Source organism: Anopheles gambiae, chromosome 2 (genome assembly GCF_943734735.2).
Source record: "Anopheles gambiae chromosome 2, idAnoGambNW_F1_1, whole genome shotgun sequence".
Classification (NCBI taxonomy): domain Eukaryota; kingdom Metazoa; phylum Arthropoda; class Insecta; order Diptera; family Culicidae; genus Anopheles; species Anopheles gambiae.
Window position 1 is genome coordinate 63,331,704 of NC_064601.1, and position 26,522 is coordinate 63,358,225.

Here is a 26,522-nt window from a genome sequence, read left to right on the forward strand (position 1 = left end):
GCCGACCTAGCAAGTGAGCTAAATGATAAGGATAAGTTTAGTTATTTTAAGTTAGGTTTTATGATATTAGGGTCAAGTGATCAAGACACATAGAACAAAAATGTGTGGATATATTTCCTGTGTAGTTGGTTATAAATTTTGCATTATATGATGAATGATTCATTTAATTTAAGCATATTGATCAAAAACCTCGCTGCTGGACGTGTTTTGCGATGGATAAAACAAAAGACATAAATTCTTCAACGAATTCTACTATGGTATCCAATATTACAAGGGAAAACGAACAGAAGACAAGTAAGTATTATGTAAGGTGTGTTTGTGTGTGTGTGTGTGTGTGTTTGTGTGTGTGTGTGTGTGTGTGTGTGTGTGTGTGTGTGTGTGTGTGTGTGTGTGTGTGTGTGTGTGTGTGTGTGTGTGTGTGTGTGTGTGTGTGTGTGTGTGTGTGTGCGCGCGTGTGTGTGTGTGTGTGTGTGTGTGTGTGTGTGTGTGTGTGTGTGTGTGTGTGTGTGTGTGTGTGTGTGTGTGTGTTTTAATGCAAATAACAAACTATTGTCCTCATATACTCTTTACTTACAATTTACTTTCAGCCCAATATCCCAGCTTGGTCGATCTTGTTGTTGTATCGCATCCTTGCTCCACTCGGACAAGTTCTACGGCAATCTTTTATTACGATGGTTCGTTAAAGCTACTATGCCAATGAAGTTTGTATATCAATAACAATATTGGTTCTTTCACAAGTGCACGTATTTCCTCGGAGCACAATCACGTAGACAACGCACGGTTCATAGAATTACCAAATAATGAGTATTGTTTATTTTTTCTAAGTGTTATTTGATTTAAAACAAAATGTTTGATCACAGAAAACGATAGTTTGACTTTGCCTGCTCCCTATAATCCGTTTGTCGGTCCAAAAACATCTAAAGGTATGTAAAAATACAATGAAATCTTTCCATGTACATCAATAAGAATTGGTATGTTTTTTTTTTCAGAACTCAATATTAATTCGACGTTTTTAACAAACGACACAAGTTTAGAAGCAGGTATATCGCAAGTTACATGAAAACAAATTCTTATCATTGTACTTATGACTTTAACATTTACTTTTTTACAGCTACCAATAATAATACCTCAAAATATGAACACCAGATAGTCGTCAATAATCCTACTGGCAAGTATTAACAAGTGTCGCTCAAATACGTTTTATTTATTTTTGTTTCTATTTTCAGCACACAAAAAAAGACAAATTTCTACTCCTCTTGCGTACAAGGAACTTGAGGACTTACACGTAATGTTTGACGAGTTTTGTGTCTCATTAACTGCTCAGATTAATGAAAAAAAAAACGATGAAATCAAAGAAAATTTCAAGGTGATCAATAACCGCCTGGACCAAATTGACACCAAAATGGATATCGTTTTAAAGAATACAACACGTTCTAGATTCATATCTGTCGCTGACGACAATTTAGGCTTAAAAAACAAAGCGTTGCTAGGTCAATAAATGCTGACTAGCTATGTTATGCAACGAGCCAGCGATGCGCGCTGGTTTAACGATTAAATGGAAAAATAGGCTAAGAAGAATAGATTAAGAAGAATATGCTGATCGACGACGGTCAGCATTTTTAGAGTATAAAATCAATTGAATAAATTAATGAAGCCATTACTTGCCAAGAACCAGTTGGTGCGTTCATTATTGTGCTTAAGTCGGCGTGTACTGTGCCTGTCTTAAGCTGCTGCTGCGAAAGACACTTTCGTGTGCGCGACAATATCAGAAGAACTGATTACGATGACTCGTCCTCGCGAAGGTTTACTTCGCAGGACGGAATTTGAAGTGAATCAGATTAATTCTGAAGAAGAATTGAAAACCTTCGATGTTAAACTAAATAATGATTCAGATTTCAAGCGAAAGGTAGTTAGATGGATGCAACTGCAAATCACACGCAATGATGTGGATAATCGTTTACACGATGCGATAGATTTATTATTTACAAAAACATTCTTTGCGCAAATGAATTGGTCCGGTATATGCAAAACATGTAATGTAACTAAAACAGGTTTACGTAATTATAAGAATTTTTTACAATTATTTGTAGAAATAGGGAGCACAAATTCATTAACACCGGCTATTAATTATGTTGCTTTATATTTACAAAAAAAATTAAGACATGCTGCTGAACGTATACATTAGTGATATGCTGTATGGAGCGCAACCACGGCTCCGATCCGACTCCGACTATTGTTAGTTCGATTCCGACTCTGGCAAAATGGAACCACTAGATGAATGAAAACTAGAAAAATGTGTGGAAATATTTCCTGTGTAGTTGGTTATAAATTTTGCATTATATGATGAATGATTCATTTAATTTAAGCATATTGATCAAAAACCTCGCTGCTGGACGTGTTTTGCGATGGATACAGGGTTTCCCGCGATTTATTGGTCAGTTCCCATGATTTTTTGGTGGGTTCCCATCAATTTTTGGTGGGTTCCCATAGATTTTTAGTTCTTTCCCATAATTTATTGGTATCTTCCGATTGGATATCAATACAATTGGACCAAAAAATTCTGGGAGACGGCCAAAAAATCGTGGGAACGCACCAAAAAAATATGGGAACCCACCAAAAATTGCTGGGAACCAACCAATAAATCGTGGGAAACCCTGTAAAACAAAAGACATAAATTCTTCAACGAATTCTACTATGGTATCCAATATTACAAGGGAAAACGAACAGAAGACAAGTAAGTATTATGTAAGGTGTGTGTGTGTGTGTGTGTGTGTGTGTGTGTGTGTGTGTGTGTGTGTGTGTGTGTGTGTGTGTGTGTGTGTGTGTGTGTGTGTGTGTGTGTGTGTGTGTGTGTGTGTGTGTGTGTGTGTGTGTGTGTGTGTGTGTGTGTGTGTGTGTGTGTGTGTGTGTGTGTGTGTGTGTGTGTGTGTGTGTGTGTGTGTGTGTGTGTGTGTGTGTGTGTGTGTGTGTGTGTGTGTGTGTGTGTGTGTGTGTGTGTGTGTGTGTGTGTGTGTGTGTGTGTGTGTGTGTGTGTGTGTGTGTGTGTGTGTGTGTGTGTGTGTGTGTGTGTGTGTGTGTGTGTGTGTGTGTGTGTGTGTGTGTGTGTGTGTGTGTGTGTGTGTGTGTGTGTGTGTGTGTGTGTGTGTGTGTGTGTGTGTGTGTGTGTGTGTGTGTGTGTGTGTGTGTGTGTGTGTGTGTGTGTGTGTGTGTGTGTGTGTGTGTGTGTGTGTGTGTGTGTGTGTGTGTGTGTGTGTGTGTGTGTGTGTGTGTGTGTGTGTGTGTGTGTGTGTGTGTGTGTGTGTGTGTGTGTGTGTGTGTGTGTGTGTGTGTGTGTGTGTGTGTGTGTGTGTGTGTGTGTGTGTGTGTGTGTGTGTGTGTGTGTGTGTGTGTGTGTGTGTGTGTGTGTGTGTGTGTGTGTGTGTGTGTGTGTGTGTGTGTGTGTGTGTGTGTGTGTGTGTGTGTGTGTGTGTGTGTGTGTGTGTGTGTGTGTGTGTGTGTGTGTGTGTGTGTGTGTGTGTGTGTGTGTGTGTGTGTGTGTGTGTGTGTGTGTGTGTGTGTGTGTGTGTGTGTGTGTGTGTGTGTGTGTGTGTGTGTGTGTGTGTGTGTGTGTGTGTGTGTGTGTGTGTGTGTGTGTGTGTGTGTGTGTGTGTGTGTGTGTGTGTGTGTGTGTGTGTGTGTGTGTGTGTGTGTGTGTGTGTGTGTGTGTGTGTGTGTGTGTGTGTGTGTGTGTGTGTGTGTGTGTGTGTGTGTGTGTGTGTGTGTGTGTGTGTGTGTGTGTGTGTGTGTGTGTGTGTGTGTGTGTGTGTGTGTGTGTGTGTGTGTGTGTTTTAATGCAAATAACAAACTATTGTCCTCATATACTCTTTACTTACAATTTACTTTCAGCCCAATATCCCAGCTTGGTCGATCTTGTTGTTGTATCGCATCCTTGCTCCACTCGGACAAGTTCTACGGCAATCTTTTATTACGATGGTTCGTTAAAGCTACTATGCCAATGAAGTTTGTATATCAATAACAATATTGGTTCTTTCACAGGTGCACGTATTTCCTCGGAGCACAAACACGTAGACAACGCACGGTTCATAGAATTACCAAATAATGAGTATTGTTTATTTTTTCTAAGTGTTATTTGATTTAAAACAAAATGTTTGATCACAGAAAACGATAGTTTGACTTTGCCTGCTCCCTATAATCCGTTTGTCGGTCCAAAAACATCTAAAGGTATGTAAAAATACAATGAAATCTTTCCATGTACATCAATAAGAATTGGTATGTTTTTTTTTTCAGAACTCAATATTAATTCGACGTTTTTAACAAACGACACAAGTTTAGAAGCAGGTATATCGCAAGTTACATGAAAACAAATTCTTATCATTGTACTTATGACTTTAACATTTACTTTTTTACAGCTACCAATAATAATACCTCAAAATATGAACACCAGATAGTCGTCAATAATCCTACTGGCAAGTATTAACAAGTGTCGCTCAAATACGTTTTATTTATTTTTGTTTCTATTTTCAGCACACAAAAAAAGACAAATTTCTACTCCTCTTGCGTACAAGGAACTTGAGGACTTACACGTAATGTTTGACGAGTTTTGTGTCTCATTAACTGCTCAGATTAATGAAAAAAAAAAACGATGAAATCAAAGAAAATTTCAAGGTGATCAATAACCGCCTGGACCAAATTGACACCAAAATGGATATCGTTTTAAAGAATACAACACGTTCTAGATTCATATCTGTCGCTGACGACAATTTAGGCTTAAAAAACAAAGCGTTGCTAGGTCAATAAATGCTGACTAGCTATGTTATGCAACGAGCCAGCGATGCGCGCTGGTTTAACGATTAAATGGAAAAATAGGCTAAGAAGAATAGATTAAGAAGAATATGCTGATCGACGACGGTCAGCATTTTTAGAGTATAAAATCAATTGAATAAATTAATGAAGCCATTACTTGCCAAGAACCAGTTGGTGCGTTCATTATTGTGCTTAAGTCGGCGTGTACTGTGCCTGTCTTAAGCTGCTGCTCCGAAAGACACTTTCGTTTGCGCGACAATATCAGAAGAACTGATTACGATGACTCGTCCTCGCGAAGGTTTACTTCGCAGGACGGAATTTGAAGTGAATCAGATTAATTCTGAAGAAGAATTGAAAACCTTCGATGTTAAACTAAATAATGATTCAGATTTCAAGCGAAAGGTAGTTAGATGGATGCAACTGCAAATCACACGCAATGATGTGGATAATCGTTTACACGATGCGATAGATTTATTATTTACAAAAACATTCTTTGCGCAAATGAATTGGTCCGGTATATGCAAAACATGTAATGTAACTAAAACAGGTTTACGTAATTATAAGAATATTTTACAATTATTTGTAGAAATAGGGAGCACAAATTCATTAACACCGGCTATTAATTATGTTGCTTTATATTTACAAAAAAAATTAAGACATGCTGCTGAACGTATACATTAGTGATATGCTGTATGGAGCGCAACCACGGCTCCGATCCGACTCCGACTATTGTTAGTTCGATTCCGACTCTGGCAAAATGGAACCACTAGATCCGCCCGGAGTCGGAGTCGTTCGGAGTCGTCCGGAGTCGAGCGGAGTTGTCCGGAGTCGACGACTCCGAACGACTCCGAACGACTCCGGACGACTCCGGACGACTCCGAACGACTCCGAACGACTCCGGACGACTCCGACTCCGGGCGACTCCGGACAACTCCGAACGACTCCGACGACTCCGAACGACTCCGGACGACTCCGACTCCGGGCGACTCCGGACGACTCCGAACGACTCCGAACGACTCCGGACGACTCCGACTCCGGGCGACTCCGGACGGCTCCGAACGACTCCGACGACTCCGAACGACTCCGAACGACTCCGAACGACTCCGAACGACTCCGGACGACTCCGACTCCGGGCGACTCCGGACGACTCCGGATATTGCAGCGCGGACCTACCTTCCGGAGTCGATTCCGAATTTATCGGAGTCGGATCGGAGTCGACTCCGGATTTTTGCCAACTTAACCCATCACTAGTATACATATTGACAAAACGAAGCGAACGTCAAGCCATACCGCAAAACGTAATAGTAATAATCATGGATGATTTTATTTTTACGTTATAAATTAGTATTTTAAATTACGTTGTACGTCATCCAAAATGACTAAAAATGTTTGGTTATAATTATTAAAAAATCATAGTGAATTTATAACTATATAAGAACTGCGGATAAAACGAAAACTTACCTTTATTTTCATACGTAATACGTTATATCAGGTATGTCAAACTGGTGGCCCGGGGGCCGCATGCGGCCCGCGTCGATTCTAAATGCGGCTCGCGAGAATATTTTGAGAATTGCTAAAAGCACTGCAAACCATAAATCTGTTAATACTATTTGTCAAAGTGTATTAAATTTTCCAGAGAAGAACAATCCATTTGTTGGTATATTTTTCGAAACTAACATGAATGTACCCATAACATCTCATAAACTTATTCTACACAAACGTACATATCAATCGAGACCCTTAAGAATCATTGAATCGAATGCAAGCTCAGTCGTATTATGTTTCGATTAAATTCTGAATATTAGCATAATTTTGTGCACACTCGATTGCACATTCTGTATGGAAAAATAGATTTACGTCAACTGACTACAAACGAAAAAGAAATGAACATAATTTGATACATACACTAGGAAATTTTTCAACAACTAGTGATTGATTGTCGGAATCGCATCCACGGCTCAAAACCATTTCCGATCATAGCTATTCCGACTTCGAATCCGGCCAAACCAAACCAACAGTTCCGTTCGGTGCCGTCCGAAGCCTATAGAGCCGTTTAGAGCCATTCGGAACCGTTGGAGTCATCGGTTGTCCCACCGAATTTGACAATCTCCATGCCCCGACTGCCGAGTAAAGGATTCATTCGGCTCCGATTTTTTTCCGACCTTAGAATGTTACATCATTGATGTTCGATTGGAGCCACTTCTGTTTTTTGTCATAATCATGTCACCATAAATGTTAATAAAAGTGATTGTAGCCAAGTTGGAATTATTTGTACCCAACATTCTGCAAGACGAATTAATGTAATTTCCAACCTCCCCAAAAATCAAAATAAAAATGATATGATTACGCTTAAGCCTAAAGGATTTAGATTAAGGATAAAAATAATCGAAATGCCGAAGCCTTGCAATACAAAGCTTATTAATAGATTAGCTCACACAGTCCTCAATTCCTCAATTCGCGAATCATCTCCCTTTAAGTGTCAAAAATAGAATTGCCGATCTGTATGGGATCACACACCACGACTCTTCGTGAGATAAAATTATCGTAATTTTAAATAAAGTTATTCGTAAAATACAGGTTCTTGTTATAAGATGTGTCAAAAAATTGCAAGAAAATATTTTTGTTATTCATCCAGTGATGTGAACTAGTTCGGATTGCTTGAAAAAGATTCACTACAGGCTGCTAGACTTCTCCTACTTCAGTGAAAAAGTGTGTTTGACAGATATTTTCTAGCAGAACTGCCGTAAGAGAACGCGAGTAATGAAAAATGTCCTATTTTAATAATAACATTGAAAGTACATTAAATTTTTTTTCTCATATAAAAACGAGCACATATAAAAATAACATCGCGAATTTGTACATTACAAAAGATTCCAGATAAGAAGCGAGGAGTGCAAAAAGTCAATTTGTTTAACAATAAAAATGTAAAAAAGTATTTTACATAAATATTGGGGTTATATTTTCCATTCTCAACTTTGCGGCCCGCGAATCACTGAAAATTTGTACTTACGGCCCTCTGATGAAATGAGTTTGACACAGCTGCATTATATAATAATTTAAGACGTGAATTAAAATTAAAAAAAGAGAGGTTTCACTTTATTTGTTATGTTTTTATTTTATTCAACAAGCGTATGTATTACAGGAACAAAAAATAATTCCTCTTATCGCGATGTGGGCAATGCTACAAATTTGCATTTTATATCATTTAACCCGAAGTCTTCACATGTTTCAGATAACGAATTAATGCATCCTTTGAAAACTAAAATTTCGCTTGACTCAAATGGCTCGTTGAAAACTAAGCCTTTCACATTTATCTTTTTACCAGTAATACGAATACTCTCGCTACCATTCAAATATTCTTTTGTGGCACTTTGGAACTTCACTATGTGATCGTTCTCTGTCGAGAACCAGCCATTTCGGGTGTTATTCTGTAGTAGAAAATTAGAATTAATGTTAAGTGTTGAAACATTACCGCGCTGCTTTACAGTTGGATAATTGCTATTGGATTGAGTTGATGCATGCTGCATGTTCATTTCATCCATTTCGTACAGTCGATTTATGGCCTGTTCTAAATTTTTCCACCCGCTTCGCAGCAAGCGCTTCAAAAACTGTAAATAATTTTCGAAAACATACGTGGAAATAGACCAAAACGATTCAAAATGCTCTACTTCTTCAAGAACATGACGTAGGTTGTGAACATTGCTGCTAATATAACGTTCACCATACAAAGTTTCAAAATCTTTCACAAATTTGTCTAGCAGTTGCCCAGCCACCTTCCACTTCGTCTTGTAAACATTTGACGAAAGCAATGTTACAGCACAAAATAGCAACATAAAATGGTTATACAACTCATTAGGCAAATGTGGATTCAATGCAACAAGACCCGCGTAGTTAAAAAAATATCCAAACCCTACTCCTTTCCAAAAATTCGCATATTTTATGGAACGTAATTTGCGATGCATTTCCGAAGGAAGATTAATCTTTCATAAAGCAGCGGATATCTTTTGGCATTGCTCTTGGGACCATGCTCTCTTGCCTAGCTTTCCATCACGCCATCCTATAATTAATCCCTTCATTATCCCTAGATGAAACAAGTGCAACAGATCTGAAATGGTTACATGCTGCACTATGTCAAAGTTATTCAATTGACATAGGGGTGTTGTTGTTATTTGATGTCCTGGATATTCATATTTACGGAATTTTTCATTTGTTCGTTTTCTTGTATTTGAATCATTTGCATAAACGATGGTGTGTCCAGCCTCGCTATGATTCCCTTCAACGGTGCATTTTAAACAGGCGTTATAGCCGGTATGCCCTTTTACACCTGCAAAAATATAGAATGTTGTTCATTATCAGTTGTGTCTGTTTATAAAACTCTATTCACACTAAATAATTTTTAACATGGTTTCAATACCTTTAATAAAAGCTCTGGCAGGAATATCTGCAACAATAGCACGCATTTTCACAACAACTTTCTTTCCGTCAATGATGATACCATTCGCCATTAGGAGGTTTAGCTCATCGACGGCTGGCCGAAGAAACTCTTCTATATTGTTTGGTTTCTGAAATCGACAAAAAATTGCGGCTGCCATAACTGGAGCTTGTGGGAGTTCTTCGATTTTGAACAATATCGGCCAAAATTGCATATTACTGCTATTATGTAGAGGCAATCCATCAATCGACAATGTTAAAGTAATACAATTAGGAGGTACCTTTACTGATCTGCAAATAAAAGGAGATAATGATGAGCTGTAATTCGATCAAGTAAAAAAAATGGTGTGTATCTACTTAAAATGGATTTCGTTTAGTTTTAAGCAGCGTTTTGGCAGATGCCGGTACTTTCACCCCTGTTTTTTTGAACAGACGCAGCACCATATTTATCGACTGATGGGTTTGATTATTCGATAGTGCCCAATATCGTATCCCATCCTCTATACACATATTATCAATATTTAACGCACTACCAGCTTCGACATCGCTACCATCTGTGAAGTTTGCATCGCCATCCTGCACAGAATCCCCTTCATCGTGCTGCACGGTATCCTGATGGCCATCCTCCATTGCATCATCATATTCATTTTGCCATTCATATGCGGCACTAAATTCCTCTACGTCTGCAAGTTTCAATAAACATTATCACTTAGGAATTGCTGGTAATTTATTAAACTTTTTTTATAGGCATACACCACTTACTGTGTCGACTTGAGCTTGCCTCCTGCTGGTCTTGGCGTGATGGACTCAATATCGAATATTTATTCGCCCGATGATACATATTTCCTGTCTTCCTAGCACGTTTCATATTCGACATTTTGAAAATAATTTGGTTTTAGCTTTTGGTGTTAATACAAGCAAACACAACTGATCAAACGCAACCCACAAATGTAATGACAGCCGAAATGGTTCAACGCTTCCTTGGTGTCAAGAGTGAAAAGGCGCGAAAGAAACACACATACATCTATATACCGCTTGTCAAACTGTGAGAGGGTGTAGGTTATCGTCCGAAAATTTCCGCTTGGGCATATTCTAAAACAAGATCTTTCACGTTTGCCATGGGCCGAACCCGACTCACACATACTCTCGTATTCACGCATACTCAACCAGTACTTCATTGTATTGGTCATGGGCTGAACCCGACTCACACGTAATTTCAATAAAATACGAGCTTCTGAGCTGGCCATGGGCCGAACCCGGCACAGACTTTTTACCGTAGTTCTCGCGCAGGTCATGAGCTAAACTCGACTCAGCCGACAAATTTGATAACGTATTGCAATGTGGCCATAGGCTAAACCCGACTCACAAACAAACAAAAAATGAACCGAAAAAATGCACCATCACACCACTCTCAATACTCTTCTGCTTATAACATGCAGGATCGCCAATGTGATATCTTCCAATCCAACAGAAAGCTTTCTCCTCCTGTACATGGACGCACATCCAGCTTTATTCGTTGTCCAACACTGACAGACTCCCTCACGCTCATTCGTCACTCACACTCTCTTAGCTGTACCCTACCACAATAATTAAAGTGATTTTAACACCAATCTTAGGAAAGTAAGAGTCTTAAATTGCTTACAACATTTTTTTGTACATATTAACATTGATAAAAACATTTTCTGACCCGTATTCGCGCTGCCGAAAATAGGAACACAGCCTGCCGAAAATAGGAACAAACTGCCGAAAATAGGAGCAAAATCAATGTTTGCATTTTCACGAATATTTATGAAAAAGGGCTTTAAACCGGCAAATAAAAAATAGTGTTAAATACGATGATAGTTTATCAACCAGAATAACATCACTTTCATGAAAAATCATCACACTCAGCACGATCGTAAGGACGATCGTGCTCTCTTGGAATAAGGCGGCCGAGCGGGACGGTAACGCAAAAAGGGCACTTTAATAAATTACAGGGTTAATAAATTATATTATTGTATTGTTTACATAAGTACAACATCGTTTTAGCCAAGCCCCCGCAATATCATTCCTTCGCTTACACTCACACTGATAGCACGTACTTCATTTCGCTCCGCGTTATTTGCGTTTTGTGCACTTATTTTCGCAAATCCCGATCTGGTTCTATCATTGCACTGTGTTCTGATTATCAGTTGTGCAAACCTCAATAAACTGTTCATATACTCAAGTGCTCGAAGCCTGTATAAGTTATATAAAGTGTATACTCCTTGGCGCGGTGAGGCTATTGAACCGTCATGGCTGATCACTGTTTGACCTGCGCCCGTGCTTCGTCATCCGAGGAACTTACTTACACTTGCGACGGCTTCTGCAAGCGATGGGCTCATCGTTCGTGTCTTGGTGTGAGTAGTGCCGCAGTCAAGGATCTCATCAAAGAAGATTCTCAAATTCTGTGGCTTTGCCACAATTGTTCGGAGAATCGCCGCAACGGACACTCAGTGATGATTGCTGAGCTAACGGCGGCACTCACCGATCTCAAATCTCAGCTAACAGCTGAGTTCCAAACACGTATGGATGCTGCCGCGAAATCGCTAAAACGCACGATGCTATCCTCACTCGATCAACACACAGATACCCGTCCTGCTTCACACACTTCTACATTCACCATTCAACGCAAGACATCGACATCCAAAGCACCAGTTCTTTCGTCAACACCAGCCACCGAACTTAGCAACCCGGCAAAACGTCGTTTAATGGACCGTTCTCCGCCGTCCGTTGTCGCCACCTCCCCGCTTCTAAATGGCACCGCACCCATCGCCACTTCAGCTCATGCCACATTGCTCCTACCACCAGAAACGCCTAAATTCTGGTTGTACCTGTCGCGCTGCCGCCCGACAGCCACAATCTTAGAAGTGGAGACTTTCGTCAAGGAGCAAATCGGCATCGAGGATGTCACCGTTTTTAAGCTGGTGCCACTTAACCGCGATGTCCGCACTCTGACTTTCTCTTCGTTTAAAGTCGGTTTGTCGCCGGATTATAAGGAGAAAGCATTATTATGCTCATCGTGGCCGATCGGAACTGTCTTCAAAGAGTTCACGGATCGTAGGAATGCTCCTATTTCTACATTGTCGGCAAATCTCCTGACCACTACCACTACAGCACCAACAAATACACACGTACCTGTCACCACAAACACTGATGTATCTATTTATATGGAAACAAACAACAACATTACTGCCTCCACCAACAACACTGCAGTCTCGACGTCACCTCCTCGATCATCACAGCAGCAATAGCAACACTACTTACACACTCGCACTCTAAATCTCCGTTAAAATTTTACTATCAAAACACTCGCGGTCTCAAAACCAAACTTTCGGATCTTCGCATCTCTCTCGAAGTTGCGAGCTATGATGTCATAATATTAACTGAGACATGGCCGGACGATTCGATTCCTTCATCCCTCTTCTGTGACCGAAAGTACACCGTCTATCGTTGTGATCGTTCAAGCGCTAACAGTACCTGCTCTCGCGGCGGTGGTGTACTCATTGCCTGTTCCGCTAAGCTCTTGTCGCTGCACATTGAAGTATCCCAATGCTCGTTAGAACTTTTATGGATTCAAATTAAACTGAACGGTCATTCACTCTTTGTTGGTGGTGTGTATTTACCTCCAAACCTCAGCTCGAATACTGACACGTTAGACTCATTCTTCAATACAATTACATTAATACAATCTCGCATGAAAGATAGGGATTTGTTTGTCTTATGCGGTGATTTCAATCAACCTGGACTATCGTGGTCTCAAAATGAGGATTATTTCGCACCGCTTGCCGTTAACCCTGCCTCATCCTACTTTATAGACGGATTAGCTGAATTCAATCTGCGTCAACTTTCAGGGGTCGTAAATATTTTTCGGAGGCAACTAGATTTAGTTTTTGTTAATGAGTTAGTGACATATTCATGTTCATCAGTTTCTTGTAGTATTGACCCTATTGTTAAATTAGATCATTATCACCCACCTCTGGAATTCGTAGTAAATGTTCCTTAACCGCATAATGGTAATAATGTTAGAGATAACAAATCTGAGTTGAATTTTCGGAAAATGAACTTAGAAAAATTTAGGGAAATCATAACCAACTCTGATTGGAATTTTTTAGAAATTAGAACCGATTCTCCCTCTACTGTGGACGTAGCGGTGGAGCAATTTAGTAATATTGTTAAGGCAGCTCTCCCTTTATGTTGTCCTCGTTCTAAACCCTCCTCTCGCCTTCCTTGGTATGATGCTACATTGCGGTCATTAAAGGCGGATAGAACACGCGCCCTCAAAAAACTCGGCTCAACTCCTTCTGAGTATAATCGTAGAGTTTTCAAATATGCCGCTTCTGCTTTTCGTATTTATAATCGGGCCAGTTATAGGTTGTATCTTGGAAGGCTTCAATGCATGTTATACCGTAATCCTAAACTTTTTTGGTCTTATGCCAAGAAGCGTCGTAATCCCTCTTCCCTTCCTACTTCCATGTCGCTCGGTTCGGTCACTACGGACAATGCTGCTGACACCTGTTCCCTATTCGCTGAGCATTTCGCCAATGGTCTGTCTAGACCGGAGAGTCAACCTTTGACGGAGTCTGAGGGCATATTGCCTGGTTTAAACTCCGTCGCATGGGCTGAGGGTATTGTCAATGTTAATACAGTCTCTGAAGCTCTTAAAAAACTTAAGCCATCCTTCTCCCCTGGACCGGATGGAATACCAGCCTCGGTTTAAAAAAAGTCACCTTTTCTATTCGTCCCTCTATTGGTAAAATTGTTTAACTTATCTTTGTCCTCGTCTTCATTCCCTTTATTGTGGAAGCGGGCATGGCTAGTTCCCATTCACAAAAAAGGTAACCCGTCTGTCATTTCCAATTACCGTGGCATCTCAATACAATGCGCAATAACCAAGGTATTTGAGCATATTATCCATACCTATGTGTTTAAACTCACCTCTTCTACTATTATCCCTCAGCAACATGGCTTTTTTCCTAACCGTTCTACAACAACTAACCTTATGTCCTTCACCTCTTTCGTATCATCCCAGTTAGAGTCAGTTGTCAGAGTCAGTAAACAAGTTGATACTATTTATACTGACTTCAAATCTGCATTTGATCGTATTCCTCATTCCTTACTTCTAAATAAAATTTCACAACTTGACGTCAATAATCTTTTTGTATCTTGGTTACGTTCTTTTCTATGTGATCGTTCCTATAGTGTTAAATTTAATGATATGTTTTCGACTCCCTTTTCATGTAGTGCAGGCGTACCGCAAGGTAGTGTTCTAAGTCCTTTGCTGTTCATAAATTTTATTAATGATGTCCGTACCACCCTCCCTCCTGAGTGTTTCCTCTGCTACGCAGACGACCTCAAAATCTTTCTCCCAGTTTCGTCTCCTAGAGATTGCATTTCCCTACAAAATATTCTTGATCGTTTTTCGTCTTGGTGTTCTAGTAATTCCCTCACATTATGTCCTGATAAGTGTAACGTCATTTCGTTTAGTCGTTCGCAGTCTCCAATCACTTACTCGTACGTCCTAAATTCTGTACAAGTCAATCGTGTTTGTGTCGTAAAAGACCTCGGTGTCTTGCTTGACAGAGGCCTCACCTTCAGCCACCACATTGACTCAGTTGTCAATCAGGCGCGGAAAACATTGGGTCTCCTAAAGAAAATTGCGTGCGATTTCTCCGACACAATGTGCCTGAAGACTCTGTTCTGCTCTCTGGTCAGATCGATTTTGGAGTACTGCTCAATAGTCTGGTCCCCTACAGCTCGAACCCATGTGGAACGTATCGAGCGGGTGCAGCGATCGTTCACCAGGTTTGCTATATGTAAAATCCTGGGTAGATTGTCCTCCCCCATACCTCCTTACGAGGACAGGTGTCGGCAGCTTGGCCTGGAACTATTGGAAAACCGCCGTTCCCATGCCCAGTCCACCTTTATTGCCGCATTACTCCTTGGTAATATTGATTCTCCTTCCCTTCTTTCTTCTATCCCTTTCTACGCCCCTAACCGTGTTCTTCGAAACCGCCCTCCCCTAGTGATCCCTTCCCGCCGAACTGCAGTGGGACGTAATGACCCCCTTCTTCGTGCAATTCGTCGATTTAACTGTGTATTCTCTATGTTTGATTTCAACCTTCCCTTATCCTCTTTCCGATCCCGCATCAGAACCCTCCATAATCCCGTGCTGCCTTAATTTTTAATTTTTAAATTTTAGATTCTAATTTTCTAAAAAAAAAATTATCTCAAATTTTTGATAATTTGTGTTAATTTTTGTTAGGTTAGGAACATAGGTAATAAGTATTATTTAAGCATTTGTGTAACCAAAAGGTAGACAAATAAAATTGAATATGAATATGAATATGAATATGAAATATCATAAAAGTGGCGACGAGAAAGTTAATGTGATCGTTTCGTGTTGTGAAGTGCTGACCCAATTTTAATCCGTTTTCTGTTCGTTTTCTTCCGGGTCCCGCTCACACACATACAACCCACACAATTGCCTCACCACGTCCCAAGAAGCGCAAGATGAACCCCGCTGATGCAACGATGGATTTACCGACGGAGGAGGAGCAGCGACGTGCATCCTTAGGCCGACCTGGATTTTTCAACCCGGCGGTGATGCAGCAACCCGGAATATCGCGGCCGCACGTTCCCTCCGTGCACGAAGTAGCGTCCCATCATTAGGTGTCGCCAAACGGGCTCCTCTATCCGCCATCGCAATTGGAACCCGCATCAGCGCAGCCGGTATCAGCGCCATCGCAATTTGTGCAACCGCCATCACAAACGGGCTCAGCTGTAGTGGATAACGCCGTACTCCTGCAAACGCTGAACATGATGCAGCAGCAAATGGCCCAGCAACAGCAGCTGATAAGTAAAATAATGGCCCAGCAAATAAGCCTAAATTTCAATCCAGAGCAAGCAACGGAAGCATTAGCCAATACTATTATAGAATTTCGATTCGATCCTGAAGCTGACATCACCTTCAGAACATGATTTTCCCGGTACGAGGAGGTGTTCAACGAGGATGCTTGTCGGCTGAGTGATGTAGCAAAAGTGCGACTTCTTTTAAGGAAGCTAGGTGCAGCCGAGCATGATCGATATTTGTCGGTTATCCTGCCCCGCCGTGCAAGTGAATTTTCATTCAAGGAGACGATCGCAAAGCTCGCTGTGCTGTTCGACGTGCAGGAATCCTTGATAAGCAAAATGTACAAGTGTTTGCAGCTTACGAGGAAACCTGAAGAGGATCTGCATACCTACGCATGACGTGTAAATAAATCATGCGTAGAGTTCGAGCTCAGCAAGCTCGACGAGGAGCAGCTAAAGTGCCTCTTATTCGTTTGTGGATTAAGAGAAGAACGAGACGTCGAAGTGCGAACCAGATTGTTGGCGAAAATCGAGGATCGAGAGCAGATTACGTTGCAGCAACTGTCAGAGGAATGTAGTCGCATTGCCGTGCTAAAAAGAGACAGCGCAATGATTCAAAAAAAATGAACGGCAAGTACTCGGATTGCATAACAATAACAATAAAAAAATATTTAACAACCATACTAAAGCTAAAAATTCGAGTTTTCAGCATCGGCAATTCCCCAGAAGAAATAATGTCCAAAGATATGATAAGCAGCGTCCTCCCGCACGGAACACCCATCCCAGTCGACCATGCTGGCTTTGTGGCGACAGACATTGGGTGCAATATTGTGGCTATAAATCGCACAAGTGCCAAGATTGCGGAGGAATGGGACATCGGGAAGGCCACTGCAATACCGCGAACCAAAAAGGAAAATTTCGTCACAGCCCATCGGTGGAAACACGTATCGTCACGGTGAATGCATGTGCCGTCGCGGTAAACCGTAAGTACGTTAACATACTAATAAATGGGAATTACGTACTAATAAATGGGAATTACGATCATAAATAGATCTCTGTGGCAAAGCTTAGGCGAACCTCCTCTAAATGCATGCGAGATACGAGCAAAAACAGTTTCAGGGGCTAGCCTTCACTTAGACGGGGAATTCGAAGGAATTGTTACGGTTGGAGAGCAAACAAAAGCAGCTACCATCCGCGTAGCTTGCGTAAATCTCTTATTATTGGGTGCATATATCATCGACGCATTTGATCTCGGATCGTTACCGATGAATGCATATTGCTGTTTCGACAGCGACACCAATTGCAAAACAATTAGAAACCAAGTTTCCCAGTGTTTTTAGGGGATCAGGTTTATGCACCAAGGCACGTATAAAACTGCAAGTAAAAGAGAACACCCAACCAACCTTTTGTCCAAAGCGCCCAGTCGCTTATGCTATGCAAGAAGCTGTGAATAAGGAACTCGACAGATTAGATCAACTTGGTGTTATTACGCCGGTAGACTATTCGGAATGGGCGGCTCCAATAGTGGTTGTTAGAAAGGCAAATGGAACTATAAGAATATGTGGAGACTACTCCACCGGCCTAAGTTCAGCATTACGCGCGCATGAATACCCTTTACCATTACCCGAAGACATTTTTGCCAAACTTGCCGGTTGCAAATATTTTAGCACAATCGATCTATCAGATGCATTTCTTCAGGTGGAAGTAGAAGAAAAATACAGTTCGATTTTTCTAATAAATACACACCGTGGTTTGTACACATACAACCGATTACCACCAGGTATAAAGATCGCACCAGCCGCATTCCAGCAAATTATTGATACCATGCTAGCTGGATTTAATGGAGTGTGTGGTTATATGGATGATGTGATAGTAGGGGGTAAAACTGAGGTTAAACATGATGCTAATCTATACAAACTATTGCAACGGATCGAAAGCTACGGGTTTACAATACGCGCCGAGAAATGTTCTTTTAAAATGTACCAAATTCCATACCTAGGCCACATAATTGATCATCAAGGAATTAAACCAAATCCAGAAAAGATAGCGGCAATTCTCAACTTACCAGCACCAACCGATTTAAGTGGCGTAGGATCATTCTTAGGTGCCATTAATTACTATGGCAAGTTTGTGCTCAACATGCGCGAGTTAAGGTATCTGTCGTAACCGTTGTAGGGTTCCGCCGAACTGTCAGCCAAGCGCATCGCGGATAGGACAAAAAATTGTTTAAATAGGGAACGAACGGCAGTTTCTGCCCTTTCAGTAAAACGAATTCACCGAGAGAACAAGCCACAAAACGCCTAAAATAAAAACTAATTTTTTGGCACCACGCCTAAGCCTAAAAAAATCGGTTCCTTTGTTAGTTTCTACCAGTATCCTTTACACATACTCTTAAAAAAGGACGGAAGATTCGAGTGGACCCTTGAGTGTGAAAAAGCTTTTAAAAAGTTTAAAGAAATTTTATCATCAAATTTGCTTTTCACGCATTACGATCCCCGAGCCAAAATTGTTGTTTCTGCAGAAGGCTCTTCTATAGGGGTCGGAGCAACCATTAGCCATGTTTTCTCTGATGGATCCGTTAAAGTAATACAGCACGCATCTAGAGTGCTAACCAAAGCAGAAACAGGTTACAGCCAAATCGATAGAGAGGGATTGGCCATAGTATCCCAAGTAGCACAATCTTGTTAAGAAACCATTAAAAGTATGCCTAAAAGTAGTACTTTTAGCTTTCCATACAGCAGTAATTTCAGGGCTTAAAACACTGCGTAACGCTTTCCTGGCTTCGTCAATGTTTCGTTAAATTTTAAAATTTAACCGGTATTTTTAACGAAAGGATCAAAATTTACGAAAAAATCGACAAGGATGGCATTATGTTTCTTTCCGTTTTAGTCATCATGTTTCTATTTCTTCGTTAAGCTACCTTTTTCATTTTTTCATGAAATAAATTAATGAAATTTGTACTTGTTATAATAAATATCCACCATATTGGGTGGATCCTACGGCGGGACATTAGTCGCTGTCGTCCCGCAAATGATCCCGGCGCGGTGAAGACATCCCGATGGCACTGCTTAACTTCGGTGCGTAAAAGAGCGCTACAGCGCGGGGCGCCACGGTGCGGCCTCATTGTACGCGGCATTCCCATGCCATCTGCCGATAAGGCCTGTGTCGTCCTGGACGGTCCGTGTTTCACGATCTGGTGCACCTTGATGCTGTTTTTATACAACCGACTGAGATCCGCCTCCTGCTCGGATGGTTGTTGTTGTTACTGTCTCCGTAGGCGTCGTTCGATTTCAGCGCCCAAACGGATGCCTTTTGCGGTAAGTATTCTTCTCGTGCACCATCATTTCCACAGCCGCCGCACCAAACGCTTGCGTGCTCTTGCGTCGCAGGTTCATCAGTATCGCACTAGAGAGCGAGGTTATCCCGGTGCCTGTAGGCGGCCGGCGTACAGCTGTTGACCACCGTCGAGATGATGGAAATGTGGGACGAGGGGCGCATGTTTTGTTGCGACTAGTGGAGTGCCGACAGTAATGCACGACCGCGAGGCAGGGACAATATTGCACGGCGCCATTCTCTGTATTTGATGGAGCGGGCGGAACTCTACCATCGAGTTTAAATGCTGCGAGTAAGTTCGGGAAATTGCGACGAAATATTAAAAATATAGTCAATGCGATGAGAATGGTGATAATTATACACTAACCTGTTGGATAAGCTTGATAATATACAAACTACAAGCTGTAAAATTCGCGGCTGCTTGCTTTTCTTGTAGCCTTTCACCACACAGGATGCATGACGAATTTTTTGACATTCTGAATGGCGGCGCAGCACGTACAGTAACGCAAGCAAATGTCATATTCCCTTAAGAAACTCTATTTGATTTTTAACGGCTTTAAAAAACTGTTAATAATCAAATAGAGTTTCTTAAGGCTACTTGGGATACTTATGCATAATGTCATTAAAGATAACTCAGCAGGTCCCACCTCAAAAACGAAAGACAAATCTGCTGTGGACATATTTAAATTATTCTTTTCAACTCCAATTTGTGAAATTGTAATCAGGGAGACAAATCGAAAAGCGGATCAATTTTGCGCCAATTACAATGCCTCGCATCCTGATTCAAACATCCAATGGCAACCTTTAACACCTTCAGAATTAGATGCATACATTGGAATACTAATAGAAGCTGGTGTCACGCACAGTAACGATTTAGCTCTGGAAGAATTGTGGAAAACCAATTCCCATCCATTATTTCGAGCTTCAATGGGATTAAAGAGATTTATTTCCATAACTCGATTTATTCGGTTCGATAATGGATCCAATCGTGAGCAACGCAAAAAGACTGATAAAACTGTTGCAATTTCACAAATTTTTGGTATACTGAATACGAACTTAAATTCTTGTTATAAACCAAGAAATAATTTAACAATAGATGAACAATTATTCCCTTATAGAGGAGGAACTGGTTTTACTCAGTACATACCTTCCAAGCCAGCAAAATATGGCATTAAAATTTGGTGGATCTGCGATTCTGAATCTTCCTACCCTCTAAAAGGCCAAATTTATACAGGCTTATCGCCTTCTGGAGAAAGAGAAAAGAACCAAGGAGAGCGAGTGGTGAAGGATTTGTGTCATCAATTTAGAAGAAGTGGAAGAAATATTACTTGTGATAATTTCTTCACGACATTTAATTTGGCCAACAAACGTTGATGCAGGATTATAAATTATCCATACTTGGAACAGTGAATAAGAGACGAACCTTTGTTCCATTTGAATTAATGGTTACAAAAGGAAGAGAAACGGAATCGACGAAATTTGTATTCCAAAACAATGTCACCATGTGTTCCTACATTCCAAAAAAAAATAGGTCGGTATTATTGATATCAACGTCCCACTATGACACTAAAACGCATGGACCAAAAAAAAACAACTATGATGTTGGATTACAACAAGTACAAAGGGGGAGTTGACACAATGGATCAATGCTTAGCACATTTTACTACTAAAAGGAAAACCAGACGATGGCCCTTGGCCTTTTTCTACAATATTTTGGATATAGCTGCATACGCTGCCTATATTACTTACATGGAAAATAATCCTCATTTCAATAGCACGAATTATACCAGAAGGTTATATTTACAACAAGTAGCCGAGCAACTGGGAATGGACGAGATCGTTAGTCGATCTCAAAATGCTCAAATAATGCGACATTTTGGACCCCGTAGCGGCATAGAGAGCATGCTTGGAAAACCAATAAATCCAGTAGTTGTAAATGTTCCTCATGTTTCGGAGGAACGAGATGTAACTGGCAGAATACAACAAAAAGGCAAATGTCACCTTTGTGTAAAACGGCGGGCGACAAGAAAAGAATGCTCATTATGTTGTAAACCAGTATGTGTAGAGCATTCCTCAAACAAAGTAGTTTGTAAAAATTGTGTGTCGACTACAAATACTTAAGTTGATTATTTAGAATTTTCAAACATATGAAATATATATATATATATATATATATATATATATATATATATATATATATATATATATATATATATATATATATATATATATATATATATATATATATATATATATATATATATATATATATATATATATATATATATATATATATATATATATATATATATATATATATATATATATATATATATATATATATATCAAAAACACATTTAAATAAAAATACATGAATATTGCCACTAATTCATGATGTTGTGTTTCTATCATGGCGGGTATAATGTAACGGTTTTTATTCAAATTAAAACTTGTATAACTTTTTATATACCAACAGAAAAATTCTGAAAAATTTATGCAAGGCGTGTCATACATAGATCTAATAGCACTCTTAGTGAATTTGTCGAGAAAAATTTGTAAAGTAGTCAAAAACAATATTTTGACGTTTTGTCATTTTTTTGAAAACAAACCTCTCAACTTAAAAAAATTGTTACATTAAAACGATAACGAGTTCAGACGATATCTGCACAGATATAGAAACTAGATAAGTTGCTTTATTTTTTATCTGAATTTTGCATCGTCATTGGATAACGCGTTTAGAAGTTATAAGCCTCCAAAGTCGCTGGCTACCCAGGTAGCCCGGTTGCCTGGAATAGGGGTATAGAAAAATTTAATTCTAAAAATCAGGTTAATTATTCTCAAAAAATTCTACGAAAAATTTCATTAAAAGATGGCTGTGGATTACACACATATTCCAAATTTCAAGTCAATCGGATTCCTAGAATCAGAGAAATGAGGAATCAAAATCGATTTGGCTACCCGGGTAGCCGGTTGCCTGGAATAGGGTTAAACATTAATTTAAACATTAATTAAATTATTAATGATTTTAAACATAAAATATTTTTAAGTTTGGAAAATGGTATGCGATGTTAAGTTTTGTCATACGTCAAAAATCTTCATTAAAATAAAACAAAATATTATTTTATTTTCTTTTAAATTATCCTATCAAATGAAGAAAAACTGAAATCAAATATTAAAAATGTAATTAAAGTAATGAAATGTTTTGCAATTAAAATCAGGGCACTTTATGAAAAAAAAATGTTAATAAAAATAAATAATATTTAAATACTGCTTAAACTACATGAAAACTACATAGTGTTGAAAAAATTTGAATAACACTGTCAGTTATATTGACCTGAGTAAAAAAACAAGGTAACGTAACATGTCGTTATGCTGTAACGCAAGCACATGTCATATTCCCTTAAGAAACTCGATTTGATTTTTAACGGCTTTAAAAAACTGTTAATAATCAAATAGAGTTTCTTAAGGCTACTTGGGATACGCTGTAACCGAATTTCATAAAATACTGTTTGGGATAAAATGCATTCCTGTAACCAAATTTCATAAATGCATTCCCCCTCACGTTCAGAGACGTTGAGATAAAAACCCAGAGCGATCCCGCACTAAGACAGGTCTACACAAATATAAAAAAGGGCTGGCCAACAAACGTATCGTATGGATCAGAGCTTGCACGTTACCATGATAACAGGTTGGCTGATAAGTCCCCGGTCTAACAAAGAAAAATACTTTTTTTTTGTCAAAATTCATTTTTATTATTCAACATATTTCCCTTCAAGAGCGATACAACGATTATAACGACCGTCCAATTTTTTGATACCATTTTGGTAGTACTCCTTCGGTTTTGCCTCAAAATAGGCCTCAGTTTCGGCGACCACCTCTTCATTGCAGCCAAATTTTTTCCCTGCGAGCATCCTTTTGAGGTCCGAGAACAAGAAAAAGTCGCTGGGGGCCAGATCTGGAGAATACGGTGGGTGGGGAAGCAATTCGAAGCCCAATTCATGAATTTTTGCCATCGTTCTCAATGACTTGTGGCACGGTGCTTTGTTTTGGTGGAACAACAAAATAACAAAAGTTGCTTGACAAAAGACGCTCTGTCTCACAAACTAATTGACATACAGACGTCAAATTTTGACACGAATCATTTGAAGTCACTATATACTATACTATACTATACTATATACTGGTACTATATACAGTGGAGTGCCGTTTATCCGGGCTTCTCGGGACTTGACCTCGCCCGGATAAGCGAATAACACGGATAATGAGTAAAATGATATATTTTATCACCAATTCCTGGTTATGTTTTGGCATTTTTCTTATTTTTTGATAAAAATAACCCAGTTTTTACTAACTTCATGTTTTTCCAAAAAGAATATTTAAAATTTGCCATGCATTATAGTGTTTTTGTAGTGACAATGTGCTCTTATAACCGCTTTTTCAAATATCCTCCTCATAACGCAATGTCACTTTTGTATTGAACTCAAGGATAATGTATTTAGAAGGTTGATTTTTATCGCTTTTGCTGGGCGACATTGTGGGGGACATCTGTCACTCTCTGCATACAAATTTCCTTATCCCGCACCAGCCCTCCACGATTTTTATACCGGAGCCCCCGGAAGAGATATGTCAAGTCGAGAAATGTCATTTTGCTCTGAACAACTTCACCTTGTCATTTATAACACCTTGATTGAACTGTCATTTCTCAACAGCACGGATAAACGGGAAGCCGGATAAAAGGTATCCGGATAAACGGCGCTCCACTGTAAAAATAATATGCATTTAATACTAGCGGCGCCATATATGAGTCAGACCGGGTACTTATCAGTCAACCTGTTACCGTAGCAATTAGTGATGCGCGTTGCGTTCCGAACCTGCCAGGTGCGATCCGTTCCAGCATGCAAGTGTTGTGGACAGAACCAGCATCGCGCGACATTGCCACTCTGGGTTGTTCGCTATAAGCGACAACCGTTGACGTTGGTAGCCATCAGCGATACAGGCGCGGCCATCGCGATCGTGTCGCAGGACACGAAGCCGGGACGACGACCCGAGAAAACGAGAGTGGCACTTCAAGTCGGATGATCAAGCGGTTAGGTGCATGCGTGCGGTTGGGGAGGTGTTTTATATATGAACCAAGAGTTACATGTAAATCGTATGAATATTGTAATTGTATGAATATAGTGTTAAACTAAAGTGCACGGCGTAACCCGTTTATTTATTTCCCGTGCTTTATACGGTTTACCCGGTCTCGTAGTACAGTCGTCAACTCGTACGACTTAACAACATGCCCGTCATGGGTTCAATCCCCAAACAGACCGCGCCGCCATACGTAGGACTGACTATCCTGCTATGGGGGGGGAATCAATTAGTCACTGAAAGCCAAGCCCACAAGTGGGTACAGGCAGGCCTTGACCGACATCGGTTGTTGAGCCAAAGAAGAAGAAGCTTTATACGGAAAGAACATAAAAGTGGCGACGAGATTTACCTTATCATTGAGTCGAGCCCGCGATATATATTGAAGAAAAAAAAAAAACGCCATCGTGTTTTTCCCCATGCTAACCGTATTAAAAACAGAAAAACTCATCGTTGAGCCTTAAGTGTTACAAGTGCAAAGAAAATAACGTTTTAAACGCTTCATCAGTGAGAGCAGGAACATTTTCGTGTACGAAGCAGTAAAAAAAAAGAGTAATAAACGACAACAACGTTAAGCTCCTCATCATTGGGTTGAGCAAAAAGTTCGTGTACAGTGCGTTTTATTTATTTTGTTTTTGTTGAGGATTATTGCTATTTTAATAAGTGTTTAAAAAAAAATGAACATCAGTGGTGATGAAGAACGACGTTCTAGTGGAGTTTTTAATGTTCAGCCATCGATCGCACCACACCCGTCACAAAATGGTTCCGGAGAACCGCCATTGCAACAACTTCCATTGCAAATGCCGCCATCGCCCCTAACGGAAAATTCTTCGATGATGCAGATTCTGAAACTCATGCAGCAGCAAATGACGCAGCAGCAGAATATTTTGGCACAGCTGATGCAGCACCAAGGATCGGGTTCAGGCCAAAATTCACTAACATCGCCCGAACAAATTCTGGATTCACTATGCAGCCATTTAAAGGAGTTTAACTATGAAGCTGAAGCTGGATCGACATTCGCAGCATGGTACAGCCGATATGAGGATTTGTTCGAGAAAGATGCAGCCCGCTTGAGCGACGAAGCGAAAGTGCGCCTTCTTATGCGCAAACTGGGAACCCTCGAACACGATCGGTATGTCAATTTTATTTTACCAAAATATTCACGTGATTTTTCTTTGTCAGAAACAGTCATCAAACTCACGGACTTGTTCGGCACCAAGGAGTCCCTGTTACATAGACGCTTCAAATGTCTAAATACGTGCAAAGGGAAATCTGAGGACTATTTAGCGTATGCTTGTCGCATTAACCGAGGGGTTATTAACTTTGAGCTCGGGAAGCTTTCTGAGGAACAGCTCAAATGCCTCGTATTTGTCTGCGGATTGAAGGATGATTGCGAAGTGGAAATCAGGCAAAGATTGCTATCCCGAATTGAGGAACGTCCTGAAACTACATTAGAACAAGTTACGGCAGAATGTCAGCGCGTCATCAATCTGAGACGCGACAGCGCTATGATCGAGCGTGACACGTCAGAACAAGTATACGCAGTACAACAAAGACGGTTTCAGTACCATCGTTCCTATCCCTCTAGTAAACTGTCATCCTCAAGAGACCCCCGCCATCCGTGTTGGCTGTGCGGAGCATTACATTGGTCTCGTAACTGCACATATCGTACTTATAAATGCACTGCGTGTGGTAAAATAGGGCACAAGGAAGGGTTTTGTAACACGAAGGCCAGTTTAACACGCAACAATTTTAATAACCCTTTCGATCAACATCAAACGAGTACTAGAACTGTTACTGTCAACGTGCACAGCGTCCAGCAGAGGAGGAAATATGTGCCACTCAACATCAATGGCAAAAGTCTAAGACTACAGCTAGACACCGCTTCCGACATCACAGTCATCGGTAAAAACGTATGGAAGCACATTGGAGCACCACCACTATCACCATCATCA

General features: G+C 40.2%; 2 long non-coding RNA genes and 1 pseudogene across 2 annotated transcripts; 2 read left to right on the forward strand and 1 right to left on the reverse strand.

Annotated features, from left to right (window-relative positions):
* Window positions 1–584: 584 nt before the first annotated feature.
* LOC133391488 (uncharacterized) lies at window positions 585–2,322 on the forward strand. Its single transcript, XR_009764993.1, has 3 exons — window positions 585–923; window positions 990–1,040; window positions 1,112–2,322. It is a non-coding gene; the product is annotated as an uncharacterized LOC133391488 (long non-coding RNA).
* Window positions 2,323–2,649: 327 nt separating this feature from the next.
* Window positions 2,650–5,043, forward strand: LOC133391487 (uncharacterized). The gene is made up of 5 exons (XR_009764992.1): window positions 2,650–2,734; window positions 3,886–3,972; window positions 4,036–4,221; window positions 4,288–4,338; window positions 4,410–5,043. It is a non-coding gene; the product is annotated as an uncharacterized LOC133391487 (long non-coding RNA).
* A 2,876-nt stretch (window positions 5,044–7,919) lies between these two features.
* Window positions 7,920–10,138, reverse strand: LOC133391632 (uncharacterized; annotated as a pseudogene).
* Window positions 10,139–26,522: the final 16,384 nt, after the last annotated feature.